The sequence below is a fragment of the Phasianus colchicus genome, chromosome 6 (assembly GCF_987193195.1).
Source record: "Phasianus colchicus chromosome 6, bPhaCol1.hap1.1, whole genome shotgun sequence".
Lineage (NCBI taxonomy): Eukaryota > Metazoa > Chordata > Aves > Galliformes > Phasianidae > Phasianus > Phasianus colchicus.
In genome coordinates this window covers 37,781,990-37,802,231 of record NC_143441.1, presented here as the reverse complement: position 1 = coordinate 37,802,231, position 20,242 = coordinate 37,781,990, and positions in this window count along the sequence as shown.

The window sequence follows — 20,242 nt, the reverse complement described above, 5'->3', positions numbered from 1 at the left end:
ACTCTTGCAGACTCAGCATACTCCTGGTGTTAAGTACAGATAGCTGCTGAGCTGTTCTCTCAAGGGGCTGTGCCTGATTTCACACAGTCAGAGGCCTAGAGTCATTTAACTGAATCTGAGGAGTTCCTCACCACAGTTAAAGAAGCTGCTGGGGCAGCCATGGGGCCTGACTGCTCAGACTGAGGTGGTATGGAGGTTACCGTTATCTGCATTGCACTGGGGTGTTCCAGACAACTGTCAGATCTGAGTCCAGAGGGCTAATTGCCCCCTACTGCAATCTCAGCCTGCATTTCTACAGATTAAAAAAATTTCCCTTTATTAAGCATTCAACCCTATGGGCAAAAATTCCACAACTTCTTTCTGCATATGCTGGGCTGTCTGCCTTATGGAAATTCATGATGCATTATGAAATTACTAGCAGAAATCATCCAGAATCAACAGGAACAATAGGTCAAACTCACAATTTCTCTTGTTTACTGCTCTCTTACAATCTCCCTGTACTTTCATGATTAGGACTGTTATCGATCTCTTACTAGCTGGGCGTGGAGAAAACACTGTTGGATCTGGCAGTTTCTAGCGATATATTTAAGTCTGCCAAAAGCTTTCCAATAGAGCAAACCTACCAGGTTTTGATTTTGCAGCATTTTTTTTTCTGGGGATACTGACCCGTTCTCTTTCAATGATGGTAACAATAGGAAAATCATAAAGGAAACAGACAGATTTCATGCAATACTGCTTTTCAGGTCCTCAGCTGGAAGCAAATATCTCTGCTGTGAACCTGGCAGCAGCAGCACTGCTGTCTACAGATCCCAAGGTGCCAGGGAAGCATGGCAGAGAGCTCAGTGGCAATGGTTGCAGAACTCAATTCAGCAGCACCCTCTGGGTGAGCCCCCTAGCTGCTCAGATACATTTGATCACAAGATTTAAAATTTTGCCACATTCTTCTTCCTACAGTCAAGAGCTGAACAACTTGAGGTGTGCAGTTTCACTGCAGATTTCTTTGTCATCCTCCTCGCAACTCAAAAAGTCAAATGCCAAGGCATATAATCAATGAATGTACAGATGCTATAATTATGAAATATACCAGAGAGTTTAGCTAAGCAGTTATTATACCAAAAGAGAATAGATAGAATGCTTATCCATATCCTAGGCTATGAAACTCCAGAGGAGCAATCTCCAGAAGAGATCCTTTCCTTCTGGTAGTCAGCTTTTAAATGGGCCTAGGAGAGGTGGAGCCAGGATCCACCCCTTCCGGCAGCACAGGTGAATTGCCTTCAGCTGTGCTCCTGTGGCTGACTCATTGCTCACCTCAGGTGATTATTCAGGTTCAGACCATGATTCAGCAGTTCCCATATACAAGGCATAAGCCCTCGTGTATGATTGGAAACTCAAAGGTGGGTTCCTAGAAATCTCTTTTCCATAAACTTCACTCCTCAGTCTGGGTGGAAGGAGCTGCTCACAGGACCTACAGCCTGTACAGGCTGTACAGATGCTGTCAAAGCCATGTTTCCAGGCAATCGTGATTTCCAGAATCTACCTTGTCTGTCCCATTTCTTTCCTATGTTTGCTTGAGCCACAGAAGGTCTTTGCTGAGTCAGCTGTGAAATCAGGATGAGTTTTTCCTACTCCATTCCGCATCCCTATCTGAAAAGCAGGACACTGTTCCAATTATGAAACAAACCTGAAATCATGTCTTGTTATCACAATCCTCCAATATATATTTCAGTATAAAATAATATTATTGAAATTGGTGCACTGAGTGAAGGAATATGTGTGCATTTTGTGTTACTGAAGGCAGTCAGAAACTGAGAAAGAGAGACACAACTGGACACTTCGAGAGCTTTTGCTTACAGCACCCAGTGTTTCTAAACTGCTCCTTCCCTCAGCCACTTCTGATCCATGTCTCTAGCTGCATTTTGGTGGCAAGGGTTTGCTGTGGCAGAAAGAAATGAAAGAGGTCTGTGGAAACGAAAAGCCAGATACAGCATTTTCACAATGCTGTCTTTAGAATGATATGCTTCATTCAGTGCACTTTCTGTACTTTAAACACATTAAAGCCTATTTAGTGACTCACATCTGCCCAATACAGCAACATACAGCACTCAAACAAAGCTAGTCAGAGTTTTAGCTCTAAACATCAGACATATACAATTATATTTACCATCATGTATCATCAGCTATTATCATCATACCTCTTAGGAGCTTATAAAAGGACCTTAGAAAAGTCTGGCAGCACCACAGAACCCCTCTATCACAGTAGAGAGTAGAGTAGAAACCACCTGCTCTGCTATGATACAGGAATAGGACTTACCAGATGAGGTTTCCCCATCAGTGTGGCCAGTGAGGTATTGGTGCTGACTCTTTTCCTCCTGCCATAGACATTAAAGCAGAGACATTCTGGTATGGAAACGAGGTTCTGCTGTTATCAATCGGTTCCAGTGCTCTTGATAGCTTGCTGATGTCAGCATCAAAATGTGGCACGAGTGACCTACTGTTGTACAGCCTGTCATAGTACAAACTTGTGGCTTCAAGACAACCAGCAGTCTGGCTTTGTCCTTGTCTGTCTCATAACGTGAGAGAGTGCCCGTAAGAGATTCTTCATGAAGCATGGATTTGTGGTTCTTTTCAAAGACTTCATGAATATCCACTTTTTCCAAAAGCCATGATGTGCCAGGCCTCTGCATTGCTGCCCAAAGAGGTAAGTGGCATGGTACTCCTTAACAGCAGTTACTGCAAAATTATGGTGTGCTCTAATATGACCTAAAGGACACGCCACTAAAACGGACTGATCCTCACCATGTGCCAGCACTGATGTAGGAAGCTGTCATCTGGTCTGCCTGACCTCAGAGCAGAGTTGGACACAAAAGGTGATCATGTGAGGCTGTCCTTGTGCAATGCTGCAGGGTGAAGCAGCTGGAAATGAATCTGCTGAACCAGGACTACATACTACTTCATAGTACATATTGGGCTACAGCTTGATACATCCTCACTAGATAAAGAGGAGGGGAAGTCTTTGGTGGACTTAATGAGTTTTGAAAGAGCAGCATTAAGCACCTCCTGTCTCGCTAGCTAATGGCACTGTAGTTCTGTGCAATCATTTCAACACAGCAAAACTAAGCTGCTCAGAGCCCTTTGCAACCCATGTAGCAGAGCTGAGAGGGCTGGCTTTGCATTATATCCTATCAAATTGTAAAAAGACGCATCTATGAAAAGATATAACAAGCTTAGTGATGATCAACCTTTTTTGCTGTACTAAGAATTTGCATGAGTATTTGTATCATAACAGACACTGAGCAAGCCCAAACTCCTGCAATTTGCTGCAGACTTTCAACGAGATTGTACAGATAGCCAGTTCTGTGCCACTGGTTTTCCTTAGGGAATGTACAGAAATACAAAAAAGAGATCATTGCTGATAAAACCTAAGCCATGATCAACTTCTGACACAAGTATGTAAATGCCTGCAGATAGAAATATATTGACCTGCAACAGTAAAGCATTGCTTTGTACTGCTTAGTGGTTTTCAAAAGTAGGAGTCAGAGTAGGGCACAGGGGAAAAATTACAGTTATTGTTTGGAAATATCATGGATGTTAAAACTGTCTTTCCTTATTTGCTTCTTTAAAAAGACTTGAGCACTTTTATCTTTTAATTAGATACTGATATTGAACCACAGAAGACCAGAGTATCCAGCCTTTAGTGCATGGTGAATCAATTCTGTACAGGCAGATTTTTTTTTCTCCCACTGAACATAGCTAGTTTGCTTTTCATAGAAGCTACTTAATCTCTCTCTCTGTTTGTTTTGTTTCAATATTTCAGCTCCCCTATAAACCAACTTTATTTTTCAGTATCACTGATGCTCTCCTAGTACTGGAGTTGGCCATAATGTCTTTCAGGAATAGCAGGACTCTGCACAATTCTATTTTGGAGGCAAAAGTACACAGAAAAGGTCTAAACCCAAAACTAAGCCTTTTTGTATATCAGTGCTTGGTCAGAGTTTCCATGGGTATCAAAAATTGTTGACCTTCCAAGAAACAGCTGCTGTGATTGCCTTTATCTTAGTTAGAAGAGGAAAACATAGATGCAGCCTGACTATTAGGAAAAGAAGATCTGAAACATGTCCTGCAAATGTACACAGTGATAAGGTATTTGTTGTTTTCTAAGTCTCAACCATGTGGTAGATGAAATAAATGTTCTTTCAGTCTCTGATCAAATCTAATTTTTTTTCTGTAACAATTGAATAGACACCTTTCCTGATGGCTACAGAGGGAGAGCAAACTCACTTTTATGACACTGTAAGACAATATTCATGAACCTTTGGGATAACAGGAAGAGATCTGTTTCAAGCAGGATCTTCTAAACCCTAGAAATTCAGAGAGCTTTGAAGGAGAAAAATCTGGGCACCAGAGCAGAATTCACTATCATTATAGTCAGTTAAAGTAGTACTGTAACATCTTCTATTTCTTCCACTGACTTTAAAGGATGATCATCACAGATGTAGGCATCTATACTGTAGCCATTAAATCAGCTGCACCCTCCTGCACTCACTGCTTGGCCAAACAGGACCAGAAAGGTGGTGTGAACTGCGCCTAGCAGCCACCTGTACAAGCAATTCCCAAACTGAGGTTATGACCCAGAGCAGGGCTAAGGCAGCCTCCAGGTGCAGGCACAACCTGATGCAGTTGTTTGTGCTGATATTGTGCGACTGTGAATCTGACAGAGGTGTCCTGAAGGTGAAAAGGGTGATACTGCAGACCCACACCCAAAGTTCTTGGTTACCTTTGACAAACACACTTGCTTCAAACTAGAATGGAAATATTATGGCTTTTTGAGGAAACAAAGGGCCCACATTAGGTTTCACTGCTCACTACATTCTGGGAGGCTTTTGTGGTCCTGCATTAAAAGAAGACAGTGGCAGCAAGATGTTGAAAGGAGCTGCTGTAGAAAGGAAAATGTCTCCTTAGTAAGATTTTCACACAAAGAAAAGAGAGAGGCTTTTGAAAGCACCCAGGATACGCTGTACATAGAATAATGGGACATAAATGGAAGAAAGAAAAGCCAAAGCTATTAAATTATGTTTTGTCTGTCCTTGATGTTGAAAATTGTTATTATTCAGCAGAGTCTAGTCCATATTTGTTTTGTTTTAATGTCTGGAATACTTTGCATTTCACCCTAATAATCCACTCTGTTCTAAATGTTTATACAGCATGATTTACTACAATGTGGATGTGTAATTATTGCGATGATTAGACAAAACATCTTTGACAAGAAAGGAAAACAGTAGTTAATAATGTTTTCCATCTGTTTGGTAAAACCTCACTTAAAAAGAAGGAGCCCCTTAGCATACAGCAGGGTCCAAGGCAACACCTATGCAAGTACATGACAGCAGTATAAATGCCTAATGAATTCATTCTGATCATTGCTCACACATTTTTGAAAGCACTACCATCTGTTTTATAGATAAATATTACAGTAATTAATGTCAGCACATGTTTATATTATATCATTTCCAGAGTCTTATTTTAGAGTTAAGACCTCTTTCTTTTCAGGGAGAATAACAGCATATTTTAAGCTATTGGCAGGAAATGCAATGTTATTAGGATAAAATGAGTGAATTTCAGTAATGGCTCACTTCTTTATTGGAAAACTTTAGAGCATTTAATGCTTCTGTTCTTCATTAAAGGCCAAATATTGGGTCAGTGCCTACTCATGGAAAGCCCAAAAGAAACTCAAGCACTGCTGAATGAGGTAAAACTATAGTGAATAATACCACAAAATATTTGAACTCCTGAAATTGGTATTTTAAGTCCCTTTGGCAGCATCCTGATGACAGGGCAATGAGGGCTTTCTAATGCCTAGCATTGGGCACTCTGGTTCCAGAGTACTAAATGATAAAGGTTTAAATTAAAAGTATGGGTTAGCTCTCACAAAGTCACATCCCTCCTGTGCCCTGTTGCTTCTTGCTTTTTGTAAGGCCCTGATGTTGTTGTCTTTATCACTAAAAGTGAATTAGCCTCTCATTAACAGCAAAGCAAATTATTTTCATTAAAAAATTGCTGTTTCCTCAACCAAAATGTTAAGAAAGGTGTCCATAACAGTGCATGCCCAGGGAATTAATCTGATTCTCACTTAAAACTTCAGCATATATGATGTGTCAGTCAAAGTCTTGTCAAAGTCTTGGTGAAAAACCCACTGAAGTCAATTAAAGACTTCTGTTGACTTCTCTGGGCTTCAAATCAGGATTTATCTCTACTTGAGCTCCAAGAAAAATAAGTTCCAGATGTACAAAAATGTGGATGACAGTCCTGAAACATAACTGTTTTCATTGTGTTCATTATATCAGTAACTTTCTCTGTCCCGGTGAAATTGAGTCACAGCTGAACATTTCCGGTTCTTTTGCCAGTACTTCATTTACCTGTACAAAGACCTGCTGTTGGGAAATCTTTGTCTGGTGACAGACATTGGTGAAACTTGTTTCTGATACGGTTTTAGTTATATCTCTTGTTTCCATGCTAGACTCTGTTCTGCCAGGTCCACCTTTCACTTGAGTGTTAGTATAAAATGTCTATTTGATGTTTTATCTTTTTGTATTATTTTATTTTTTTAACAAGAGCTGCAGCAGATGCTTCACTTGCCGAATCTACTTGACATTTAAGCATCTCTGGAGAGACTTAAATCTTCTAACACTACTCAGTACACTCTGAGAAGCCAATAGATTTTCCTGGATGTCTTCCACGATGGATTCCACTTAAGCAAGGCTCCTAAGTATCCATCTAAGTTTCCAGCCAAGTAACTGCTGCTCAGATGTCTTGCAAAGAAAGCCGCTCCATGCTTATTTCCATTAGAAATAGAGAAATAACTGAAAACGGCAGAAAAGTTGTGGAATAAAAGAGAATTGAGAAATAGCAGCCCTATACTTGCAGAGTGAATCTGTTCTTCCCTGAATGCCAATTACCTGCTGCTTAAAAACTCCACAAATTACTGTGCATTTGTAAGAGCTTCCTGTGGGGTTGACTGTACTCTCCTGGATACTCTCCTGGATGACACAGTGTCCAAAAGTCCCATAAAATGTAGTAGAAATATGCCTTCAGTGACCTCAGTACCCGAAGTCAGAAAGATAGCTGCGAAGATCCTGCCCTCTCTCTTGAAAAATTCAAGAAGTTACAATAATTTTTAAAAAGGCAAAGCAAGCTGGCAGCAATCTGCCAAAGATCACTGAAGTAGCATGTTCAGCCTTCTCACATCCAGCAAGAGAAAACAACAAGCTGCAGATTCATAGAGATAATGGTGACTTTGGAAAAATAAACTCCCCAAAGTCCAGAAAGCCTGTCTAAATTTAGGAGGGGCTTTGCTGTAGTGTTACAAATAAAAAGAAGAAAACAAAATTATTTTGAAGATCAATTTATAGTCAAGACTGTGTGGTGTGGTTGATAGTAACACCGTGAGACTGGATTCTGTGGTCTAGGAAGCACCTTCTTTTGTTATTCCTGTGTAAAGAGATCAAACCACAAAATTCACACTCATGTGTAAAGCTGACCTATTTTATCCTCCAAGGGAAGGGGAAGGAAAGCAGCAAGGTTTCAGTAATGTGGGTTATATCATTACGTGAGTATCCTGCAAAGTTCTGCTCCAGATTTAAACTGCTGCCAACCGTGAGCAGCATTCAGCTTGGGAGTTACACAGCAAGCTCTAAAACGCACGTACATTCACGTACGCCTTGTGGCCATCTGCATCTCCTTCCTTCAGGGGATGCTGAAGGATGAAATATTAAATGTTAAATAGTAGCACAGAGCTACAAATCACTGCCCTAAAGGGAATGCTGTAGTTGCGATTCTGAGCACGAGGTTGGAGTCAGAAGTAAAGAAGAGTATCATATACCTCTGAAAGAACCAGGGGATTTCGGCTGGGGAAGATAATGACATGAATGGCTCTGGCTTCAGTACTGGTGTTGACACTAGTAGTTTAAGCTCTCTGATGACCACAAGCAGGGAGAGACTTCATTTTGTCTTGTCTAAAATACAGTGCAGCGAGTGCCCTTCCCAGAACAGCACATCTCAAAATAGTTCTCAGATGCTCATCTGCTCTGTTCTGATGGTAGTGTGCAATTTGTCAAATCACCCGTGCCACTTCTTAGGCATGTTCCCTAGTGATTTTCCAGCCAATTAGTAGCCTTGATTAATTCTGCCTATTGAAATGGCTACCTAGACACTTCAGGAAAGGTCTCTTGGTTACAAAGGAAGCATATCAAACAACATGACTGCAAAATGCATCATAGTAATCAACGGAAATTTTATGGCCGTGTTTTGCAAACATTGGTATTTGTAAATGGAGCAACAATTATGAACTTTGGAGTTCCACTCCTACATGTAAAACAGCTCAAGTTCTCTAAAGTTGTGACTGTGTGATATCCTGATACATAGTGGGAAAAGAAAGGGTAGGCAAAACTTTGGTGCATTCAAATTGTATAGAATAAAGGGTTGTTTCTATACAATCATATTAGTAGAGTATGGAATAGAATGGCATAGAAAATACAGCACTTCCAGATCCAGGAGAGCTTTCGATTGTTTTAGCTGTTTACTTCTATGTCAATACTCCATTCCTCTGTCTGTCTAATCAAGTAAGAAGAGCTGGGACTGGACTTCTGTTTCAAAACTTCTATATAACAGAAAAGTCTTAAATAGGAGAAACAGCAAATTCAGCTCAAAGGAGCTGTTTTACATCTCTCAAGGTAAAGAATGACAAAGAGAAGTATCCCGCAATTTCAGTGTTAGCTTCACCAACTCTTCTGATTCCACAGCTGCTCTCTGCTATTGTCTGAATAGGGTGTGACCACCTACTTTTTGCTGCTGTAATCTTTATAAATCTGTTGATTTAGTTTAATAGCACACAGGAAAAATAGGCAAGACACGTGACTGGCTGAAGACTGCAAATCTACTAGCACCACTGATAAAACGGCTATTCATTTAGATGTCCTACCCTTATCTCACTGCTAAACTCACTGCAATACATTTGTGTGTGGACGCAGCAGATTTGATGACATATGGCAGAGGCAGGTGAGAGGCTGTTCAAAGCAAGGCAGCCATGCAGGGCCAGAAGAATGGGGCGGCTTGGAACAGTCCTTGGTAAATTTTAGTGTGCTTGTAATATTTGAACTGGCTCAAATGGCACGTGTGACAGCTATCTCAACAAACCGCTGGTTTTGTCAGCAGCTTGATCCAAAGGAAAAAAAAGAAAATTAAAATAAAATAAAATAAAATAAATCCACGCCTATTCCAAAGCAGGCACAGAGCAAAGAGCAGGCATGTCCCAGAGACTGGAACAAGTGTTCCTGGAGCCTTTGTTCTCAGAGGGATGGGTAGTAAATCATCTAAGCCATCAAGGGAAGACCTGAGCCAACTAAATCAGTCTGGATGGTAATACTCATACTAGCAAGCAGCCAAGAAACTATAGAAGATTATGATTAAGCACTTGATGAGTAATTTTGCATCCCTCATTGTAAAAACAGACTTTTGAAATGGGGCTTTTCAAAACTTGTTTTTTCTGGTAAACTGTTTTTATACTGTACCCCCTATGTCCATACATTTTTAGGCTGTTCCTTCTCCATCAGTGGGGATATCTCATCAGAACTTACATTCTCATAAATCTCAGACCATCCAAAAGATTCAGATTGCCTTTATTAGCAATTTATGTATTTTTTTTGCTCTTATGCATTTTCCACAGCTTTTCATAAGGTGTGTATTTTTCTACTCAGACCCTTTCATTCTGCCAAGAGAACTTGATTTCTCAAGATAAAAAGACTTAGTGTATTTTTATTTTCTGTGAATGACTTCTTCAGAAAGACATGGCTTTGACACAGGACTTTAAACAGCACAGAGGCATTCACGTAATTTGTATGAATTCTAATCAGAGATGCACAAGAAATAAATGGGTATTTGAAATACATGGCCTTGGTCCAGTGATGTTCTGAGCATCCAGAAATAGCAAAGACTTAGAATTATGCAAACACCATGTACCTGCCCTAACCCCAGACAATACTCTATTTAAATAAAGTGACTAATCTTATTTAAAACACAAATAAAGCTTTCAAACCAATTAAGAGCATTAATGCTATCACTTTTGTATTAACAAGTTACTTTGATTTTCCATTATTTTTGCAGGCCTTTTGCCAGCAGATCATTAGAAATAAAAAATAGACACACTAGAAACCACGTGACTATGCATCTCTTTTGCCACTGTGTAGCAAATAGGTATAATCCATCATCTCCAATACCCCTTTCAATAGTATCCTTCATATTTCAAAGAATTTAACAGTCCAAGTGACAGTATAATTCTTTCCTTTGATAGCCAAGATATATTCAAAGGTAACTTTTTTCCCTAGTAGCACTTTCTTGTTTCTTTACCAAAATAGTCGTTAGATGCAAAATGCCTTCCCTTTTTTAGCCAACTTGAGGAACGCTGGAAAGATCTGGAAAAGACATTTTAATTCCTCGAGTCTCTCCCAAAAATCTTCACAATCTTCCTGTCATTTCTATTCCTTTTACAATCCATCTGATACTGGATCCTCATCAAGTGCCTGAAAATATTTAAGTAAAATGTTTTGTCAATGGCATGTTCAAGACATTAGATTGTGAGCTGACTCTTCCCTCCTGTCAGGATCCATTAATTGAGAAAGAGTATTTTTACTAGCAATGAGCCATGCGTGGCTTATTTGACTGAGCTGAGTACCATCATCCTTAGTGGAAAGAGTATGAAATGATCTGAGGCTACAACTGCATGTTTCAGTAGTGTCAGGACTTTTATACTGCAAAGTCTCCCTGCTAGTTTGTATGAATAGCACAAATCCCATGGCTTAGTCCCTATGAAAACAAATGAAAAAAGCAAAAATAATTTAGCAATGAAGTATAATTTACTTACTCGACAACACAGTTTGTGCACCAATTTAGCTCTCCGCTGGGTTATGCCAGTAAATTGACCTACTTGAACAGGTCTATGCCAAGCAGAAAAATTGGCCCTGAATATATTGGTTTTGTAAATTCTTTTCATAACAAAAGATGGCTTAATCAAGTGTATTTGTAAATGTGCTAACAGTACAATCACTTTGAAATGTTATATGCAGAACACATTCATGGTTCTGACAGTGAAACATGCTCAGGGGATTTATAATGCTAAATAGTTGTCGGTCTCTTCAGGAGGAGCAGACAAAATTCAGGACACAATGTGCTTCTCATCCATGTCTCAATCTACAGTTGCTTTTCTTTACCAGTCATCAGCTTTCCTATGCCTAAGAATCCAGTACAATTTGATGTTTTCCACTTACGCACAGTGGTGACTGCAGCAAGCAAAAATGCAGTAAGAAACTAAGAAATCCATGCTTGCTGCTGTGGCATTTTACACATCTCCTGTTTATCTTTGAACTGCTGCTACCCAGCAGGGATTTCTAATGGCAGCTCTTTCTACATACTGTATTGTAAAAATCCTATTTGTCAGGACCATTTCCTTTCTGTAGCTGTACAGCATTGTGATCCAGTGGCAGCAGATGTTGATATAGCAGTCCTGTATATATCCAGTACATAGTATTTATATCATATCTATTCAGATCAAGAATCCAGATGCTTCTCACAAAGAAATAGCAATAGAACTCCTGGTAACTGGTTTTGAAATCACAAAAGTGGTCTGACAAAAACCTCACTTTATTAAGAGCCGCTTTCAACAAGGGTGAGCTCGCTGCACTTCTTGTATCAGAAAGCAAAGCATGCAAGAGGGTGAGAAGTGCAGCAGCACCAGAAAGAAACATTTGAAAAGAATAACAGGAATGGAAAGTACTGCTGGTTGCCATGTGGAATAGTGTTACAATGAAGACTGTCACTTTTTCACCTCTCACAGCTTTAGATTTAATCTTAGATTTTCCATTTTGAATTCTGCCCTTACGTTAGGTGAAAAAAGGGAGGAAAAAAAAGGTAAAGAAAGAAAGAAAGATCTCTTCCCCCAGACCAAAACTTTGTGCTGCAGGAACACAGGTCTTCATATTCCTCCACAGCTATTATAATATTCTTGCTAATATTTGTCTGCTATCATCCATTCACTCATGTCATCACTATTGCCAGACTATTAACTGCTACATTGTAGCATACTTTTTATAAGTAGCTGTAAGTATGTGTTTTACATTAACCAAACACTTCACACATCACCTGAAAGGGAGCTTTGCCATGGGGTCTGCACATGGTTTCATACCACCCCTGGCAAACAAAAAAATGCCTGACATTCACACCAGTCACTGCAAGCAGTTCCCCAGAGCGCGTCCTTTCTCCAAAACCACCCTCAGCATCATGACATTTAGGAGAAGCCAGAGGTGTGAGCTGAGAGGGGTCGGAGATGAGCTCTGAGGGAACTGAGGTGAGCTCTGTGGGTTGTGAGGTCGGCCCTGAGGTACCGGCGGTTTCCCGCCTAGCCCCGCTCCGAGCGCTGCCGCGTTCACCACGGCCTCCTGGCGCCCCCTGCCGGGCTCTGTCCGTAGCGCAGCCCGCGGCCGCCGGTGACTGCAGGACCGCCTTCCCTCGCAGCTTCCCATTTACTGCCCCGGCCTCTACCAGCAACGTGGATGAAAATCCTTACGATGGAAAGTTTAGATTTCTGACGTCCGTGCATTTGCCTATCAGATTTCAAGATGTCAGTAAGAAGCACTAGTATTTTTCATACCGTATTACAAAAATGAAAATTAAACTTCTCGCATTTTCATTGCAACTCAGAAAAACTCAGAATCTTCAAAGAAAAACGCATAAATAAAAATATCACCATAATTGTGACAAAGGCGTGTACAATGACCACCTGATATTCACGCTTAGTTACTTTCAGGTTACTTTCAGTCATTATTTCAAAAGCTACTTAATAGGTGTGTTGTTGCAGCTTCTGTGCAGGTGTCCATAGGCCAAGATTGGCATATTTTAATAAATGGAGAAAAGCAAATAATAAATGAATTGTCTCATAGGGGCTTGGAAAAGGGTTTTAGTTTAATTGCAGAAGCTGCTGGTTGTTTCTTAAGACAGCTGTCTTACAAATAGAGTTGGGGCTGTCCCAGTTCCCAACTGCTCCAGGAAAGAGCTCCCAGCTGCTCTGCTGAGCAAAGGTCACAAACTGCCTTGCATTTCTGTGAGTGCTCATAATGGCTATTTGCAAGGGCTGAATTGGTAGCTACAAATGCTCTATCCATTCACTCGATGTTCCAGGGGCAGATATGGGATTGATTATCTGCTTGTATGAATGCCCGTATGGACATATGATGTACGATGGTTTTTAGATTCTGGCCTGAGGAAGCTTGCCTCTCAGCCATCTCTTTCCTTTGGAGTCCAAAAGAGAGAAACGCCTCCTGCTCAGTCTGTTGAGTATTAATTATTGCATTTCTCCAGGATCTTTGCTACACACAGGGTGGAATATGCATGGGATATTATACTTTCAGACTAAAAGCTGTTTCTGTGTAAAAGAATGAGCAGTCAGTGGGTTGAGAAATGGGATCTCGCTGTGTAGAGAAAGAGTTAGCAGAGAAAGCACACTGCATTAACTGATGTGTCCTTAAGGGCACTTTGTGAGCATCACCAACTTGACTTTCTAATTACTTCCTGATGAATTGTTATGGCAAGAAGCCAGGTACTGCCCTGACCTCAGTTCACTTCGGGAATTCTCTCTGACCTCAGGAAGAATTTATACGGATTTGGGCCAAGTTCTGTGATGGGATTTGTGTCAAATCAGCTATTATCTAACATAATCAAGGCCATGGCGATCTGTTTATGGATTGTTGTCCAACTGTTCTGATGCAGCTTAGGCCTTGAAGTGCCTCATTGCAACTGCTGACAGGAAATATACTGCAAAATCTTCAGTTGTTCAGCCCATGGGAGTGTTTCTTCAGCATCCATGGTGGAACTGAACAGACTACATGTGGATTAGTTCACACTTTCAGCAATTCTAGTACACATCTACATGAGATGACTTAATATAAGGAATTAGATTGAGATTTTTTTTTAAGTAACTTTAATTAAGTCAAGATAGGAAATTCTTATTTTAAAGTGAGTATTTGCACATGAACTTACACTGAAGTATGTGCAGCCGTGAAGGGAATAAGATTTGGTTACCCTTATAATGAAAGATCAAGTTACTGTCAAAATTCCACTTGCATCTTTGCTGAAAATCCCTATGCAGTTCTACCCCAGTGGAGGAGCATGTTGAGAACCTCCAGCACTACAGGTAGAACAGAACGTCCCTGTGTGCCACATGATGAGCCAGTGGGGAAGAAGACCACACTGGTTGAAGAGGGAGCTTTTGTTGAGACTCCAGGTGAAAAAAGAAAGTTTATCATCTTTGAAAGAAGAGATAGGCAACTCAGGAAGAATACAAGGATGTTGCTAGAGCATGCAGAGAGAAAATTAGAAATGTGAAAGTCTATCTAGAACTTGATCTGGCTACAGCTGTTAAAGATAATAAAAAATGTTTTTACAAATATATTAATAGCAAGACGAGGATCAAAAAGAATCTCTGTTCTTAATTGTATACAGCAGGGAGCATTACCATTGAGAATAAGGAAATAGCTGGCATTCTCAGTGCCTTCTTTACTTCTGTCTTTAGTAGTCAGACCAGTTATCCTCAGGGTACTCTGGTTCTTGACGTGGAAGTCAGGGATGGGGAGCAGAATAAACCCTCTATGATTCAGAAGGAAATAGTTAGCAACATACTACTTTGCTCAGATTGTCACAAGTCCAGTTGGCCAAAGGGGATCTACCAGAGGGTATTGAGGGAGCTGATAGAAGTGCTTGCCAAGCCACTTTCCATCATTTATCAGCAGTCCTGGTCAACCAAGGAAGTCACAGATGACTGGAAACTTGCGAGTGTGATGCCCTCTACAGAAAGGGTTAAAAGGAGGATCTGGGGACCTGCATGCCTGTCAGCCTGGCCTCTGTATCAGGCAAGGTCATGGAGCAGATCATTTTGAGAGTGATAACACAACATGTGTGGGACAATCAGAGGATCAGACTCAGCCAGCATGGGTTCATGAAAGGCAGGTCCTGCTTGATGAACCTCATCTCCTTCTATGACCAGATGACTCACCTAGTGGATGAGGGAAAGGCTATGGATGTAGTCTGTCTAGACTTTAGTAAAGTCTTTGACTCTATCTCCCATAGTATTCTCCTGGAGAAGCTGACAGCTCATACCTTGGATATGTGTACTCTTCTCTGTGTAAGAAAACTGTCTGGACAGATGGACCCAGTAATTGGTGGTGAATGGAGTTAAATCCAGTTGGCAATGAGTCACAAGGGGTGTTCTTCTGGGATCAGCTCTGTTTAGTATCTTTATCGATGATCTTGTTGAGAGAATTCAGTGCATATTCAGTAAGTCTGCAGATGATATCGAGCTGGGAGGAAGTGCTGACCTTCCTGAAGGTAGGAAGGCCCTCCAGAGGGATTTGGACAAGCTGGACCACTGGGCTGAGGCCAATTATATGAGCTTCAACAAGAGCAAGTGCTGGATTCTTCAGTTCAGTGACAATAATTTCACACAGTACTACAGGCTTGGGGCAGAGTGGCTGGAAAGCTGTGTGGAAAAAAAAACTCCAGGTTATTAGTCAACAGCTGGCTGAACACAAGCCAGCACTGAGCCCAGGTGGCCAAGAAGACCAATGGCATCTAGGCTTTTATCAGAAATAGTGTATCCAACAGGAGCAGGGAGATGGTCATGCCCCTGTACTCAGCTCTGGTGAGACTGCACCTCAAGCATTGAACTCAGTTTTGGGCCCCTCACTACAAGACAGACGTTGAAACCCTGGAGTGTGTCCAGAGAAGGGTGACAAAGCTGCTGAAGGATCTGGAGCACAGGTCTTATGAGAAGTTGCTGAGAGAACTGGGATTATTTAGTCTGAAGAAGAGGGGGCTCAGGGGAGACCTGATAGCTTTCTACAACTCCCTGAAAGGAGGTTGTGGTAAGGTGAGGGACAGCCTCTTCTCCTGTGTAACTAGTGTTAGGATGTGAGTTGCACCAGGGAAGGTTCAAGTTAGATATTTTAAAAAAATTTTTCCCTGAAGAAGTGGTCGAACATTGGAACAGGCTGCCCAGGAAAGTAATGGAGTCACCATTGATGGAGGTGTTTAAGAAAAATGTAGACGTGGCACTTAGGAACGTGTTCTAGTGGGCATGGGTTGATGGTTGGACTAGTTCATCTTAGAGGTCTTTTTCAACCCTAATGATTCTATGATTCAAGGATCTGATAACAGAAGAGTTGAGATGGTCCTTATGGGCCATCGACTTGCAGTGGAGCAGCCATGGAGCCAAACTAGCCAGGCTGCCTTTGGGAAACTTTCCTGAGGGACACTGTCCTGACAGTTAGCTGGATCACCTCCAAGAAATACCTCCTTGATTGGCAGGAAAGTGTATGTGTTTCATCAGCTCAGTGTGACCAGAATCTGTTAGCATGGGGAGATTTGCACAGTAGAAATATGGCTTTGGCACCAGGAATTAAGAAAGCAGAAGCCCAGAAGTCATTGTACCAAAATGTAAATATTCCAAAAAATTAAATGTTTCTGTGTGAGAGAGATGGATGTGTGTATTTATAACATTACTCTTTCTACTTTCTCAACACCATGCATGCAAGGTAATCAATAGCAGTGCAAGAAGGATGAACTGAAAGTTTTGCATGTATGTCTCCTTGTCTCTTGCTCTTTGGCATGTAAAGATGCAGAGAAACAGAGAGGTTGAGTAAAGCACAGTATAAATACTTTTGTCCCTACAAACTTACATCTCTAAGTCATTTCTTGCTTAGGGGCCCAAGTCATTTTGGCAGATTTGAAAACATTACTCAGAGAGTTACTTCTGCATTTGGAAAGGTGAACTTTGTGTAGCTTTTGATCTTGTATGGCACAGTGCCCAATGCAGTGGACCCTTTGCTATGATGCAGTCCCTTAAAATTATGGCTGGACTAGTGCTTACAATAATGAGACAGAGAGAACGTGCTGCCCAGATGCTTATGGCTGCAGAAAAAATTAAGTGGCAAGCAGTTCCAGGTGTTGGTGAAGAAGTCATTGTAAAGCCTGGAGGATGAAATAAAATGGATGTTTTCTCTCTGTGCCTAAAACACAAACAACCTGAGCTGATGCAGACAGTCCTCTAAGTTGGCTGCAGTTTAGGTTTCTCCCTTCAAGCAAAAGCATCAAAACAACTTCCTGCACCTCATAAGTCATGAAATACTCTTCTTCCTATCTCAAAGCAGGACTTCACCATAAGCAATTTCCAGATATTTCCATGCCCTTCAGCAAGCAGGATAATTATAACCTTTCTATGCATACCTTTTGCTTTTTTGAGCTGACTGCAGGGAAGAGAACCAGTGTTCTCTCTTAAGTAATGCTATAGTGACAGTTGTTGCTCTCTTTTTTAGAAAAAAATACAACATTCTGAACATTTAATTTTGCCACTGTGTAAAAGAAGGTATATCCTCTCCTTGCTCATGCTGTATGTTTTATATCCACAGTACATGAAAAGAATTTGATTTCTATTGTTTTTCTCATTGTGCAATAAGTGTATTTGCTACTTCTTTGAACACCAGAATGAACATCTGGTTTTGGTGCTCACTGGTCTGCCAAGTCAGAAAGCTTTGAATATTTTGCCAATCCATTCACTCAGCATTGAACTGATAACTGATATCAGGCAAGTCACTGAAGGAAAATATAAGAAACAATGGGCTGTGTAACAGACAGTGTAAATCTTTCAAGGACAATTTTTACATTATTAATGTTATCAACATGGCTACAGACAGCCCCCTCCCCTTCTCCCCCCCCACCCCCAATTCAGTATACTTGTATTGGTGAGCTGCTTTAGAAATATGCAAAGCAAATAGTTTCATTGTGAACATACATTTGTGAAATATTTTTGGCAAATAAAACAGTTTTGGAACTGAATCATCAGCAGTGGTAAATATGAAACAAAACAAGTTGCCTTGATGCTTTAAGAAACCAAACATAGACCTTCAAAGCATCATAAATATAGAACTCAACTATTCCATGAAAGCAGCCAGAATTACAAGGAGATATCAAGAGGGAGTGCAAGGCAATAGGAAAAGCTTTATTTACAGTAAGTGTAACTAAGGGCTGAAACAGATTACTTAAGGGTGCTGTGGTGTTGCTATTGCTGAAATTTTTCAACAACTGGCTACGCAAGTAACTGCCAAGAAATGTTCCAGAAGAATGCATTTTGTTTTGAATTATCTCTCAGGATCTTTTCTTTGATTTTCTTCAAAATACTGAACAGAAGAAAAAATTCTGGAACAAGTCTCTCCTACATTTCCACACACCATCCAGATCCGACTGTGCTTTTAGTTGCATAGTTGCTTCTCCTGCTAGGGCCTGCTAGCCTCCCTTCTTGTTTTTTCTTCCCTGGTTTTGACATTTCTGATTCTAGCCAGTATTTTCAGTATTTGGTTTTCATCTGGCCTGTCTGCTCATGGCAGTTACCTCAAACTTGAGCCATCAGATAAAGTGCGGCCAAGACTTCAGCGGCAAGTAAACATAAGACTCCAAATTAAAAACAGAAAAAAAAAGATTATGGAAAAATAGTTAAAAAAAAAAAAAAAAAAACCAACGATTTTTTAAAAAGGAAATCATCTTACTGACAGCTAAAATGTTTTCAGGAATTGTGTTTCCTACAGCCAACATCTCATCATCCTAGCGCCCAGCTAACGGGCTCCCTGCCCAGTGCTGGTGTGAGGAAGAAGTGCAAAGGAATCTGGCTGTAGTGGAAAGTCAAGGAGGAAAATGAGGTGGAACGAGTTTGCCTGGCCCACTGCCATGGTTCAGCACGGGGTGAGGCTCCATCAGCAGCTCTGCAGGGTGGTGACAGCCCACACCCAGCCCCAGGTTCCACATGGGGCCTGCAAGCTCCAACCCTCTCTCCTCTGCAGCTGGGGCACATTCCCCCTGGGCACACAGGCTGCCTGTCCTAAACATGCTCCTCGAAACATGTAAAGCAACATTTTCTCTCCAAAGCTGTAAGTTTTCCCTAAGTGAAGCAGCTCTCGTGTCCTCTCAGTCTTTTGGTCTCACTGGACATGAAGTGCCAGCTGCTCCCCAGGCTCAGCCTTTGTAGTCTCTCATCACACTTCCGTAACTGTGAGGAGGACTACAACCACTTTCTTTCATAACTTTTGATTGTTCCATTGTGGAACATTTTCTCCACTAATGAATCAAATAAAAAAAAAAAAAGAAAAAGAAAGAAAGAAACAGAAAGGGACAAAGGGATGGAACAAAGAGCAACAGTGCAAGATAAGATGGAGAGCAGCAGGAAGATAAGCTTGAAGCCCTGCAGCTGAAATGCCACCTGCAGACAGGTGGCCTGGAAGCTAAGGATGGTTTTAATTTTATTTTACATGGCACACAATATAAACTGATCTATTCATCTGCCTCTCTCTCCTCCTCTTTCTCAGACTTATTCTTTTCTTGCATATTGCATATTTAATTCTGTGGGTTTTGTTCTTTTTCAAAGGCAGGTTAAGCAAACACATTTTAGACAGATAACAGTCACCATGTGAAGTCTTCTGACGCAAAGTGGGTTTTAAGAATTTGTCTTTCATTGCATGATAGTCCAGAACCATCCACGGATTAAAATCTTGCTGTGCCACGGGAAGTATGTGAATTCCAGGCCTGACAAAGTAATTTCCCATGAGACTGCTATGCAGTTTTGCTGAGGGCTGCTTCACCAGTCCCAGCACTGCCAAGCCAGCCAAGCAGCCCATGCCACCTTTACTGCTACTGGTTTCAGTAACACAGGGAAGCTGGTGTCCTGGAGAACAGCAAAAGCATCTGACATCTCCCAGAGGAATAAGGAAAGCATGACAGGTGGAAGGGATATGTGCAAGGCTGAGCAGGTCATCTTATGCTGTTTTCATTTCCAGTGAAGAAAAGCAAGACTTGTAGTTTCAAGTCCTATGCCTGTTTTTGGACTTTGTTTAAGCTGGTTTAGATATCCGTGTTCTTAATCAAAGGAACCCATCAGGCAAAGCTTGCTCATGTGTGAGATCCAGACTTGAGTCCACCATTTCAGCAGGTTTGCTATATACTGGGATGTGAATTTGTTCTCAATTTCCCCACGAGCCCTCATTCCCTGACCTTCCCAGATCTCTGTGCTTTCCCTGTGCACTGCCCAGCAAAGTGCTGTAACTGGAATTTCACTACTCAGATCCTGGAAAATTAAGATAAACCTTGGTCTAACACATACTATTTT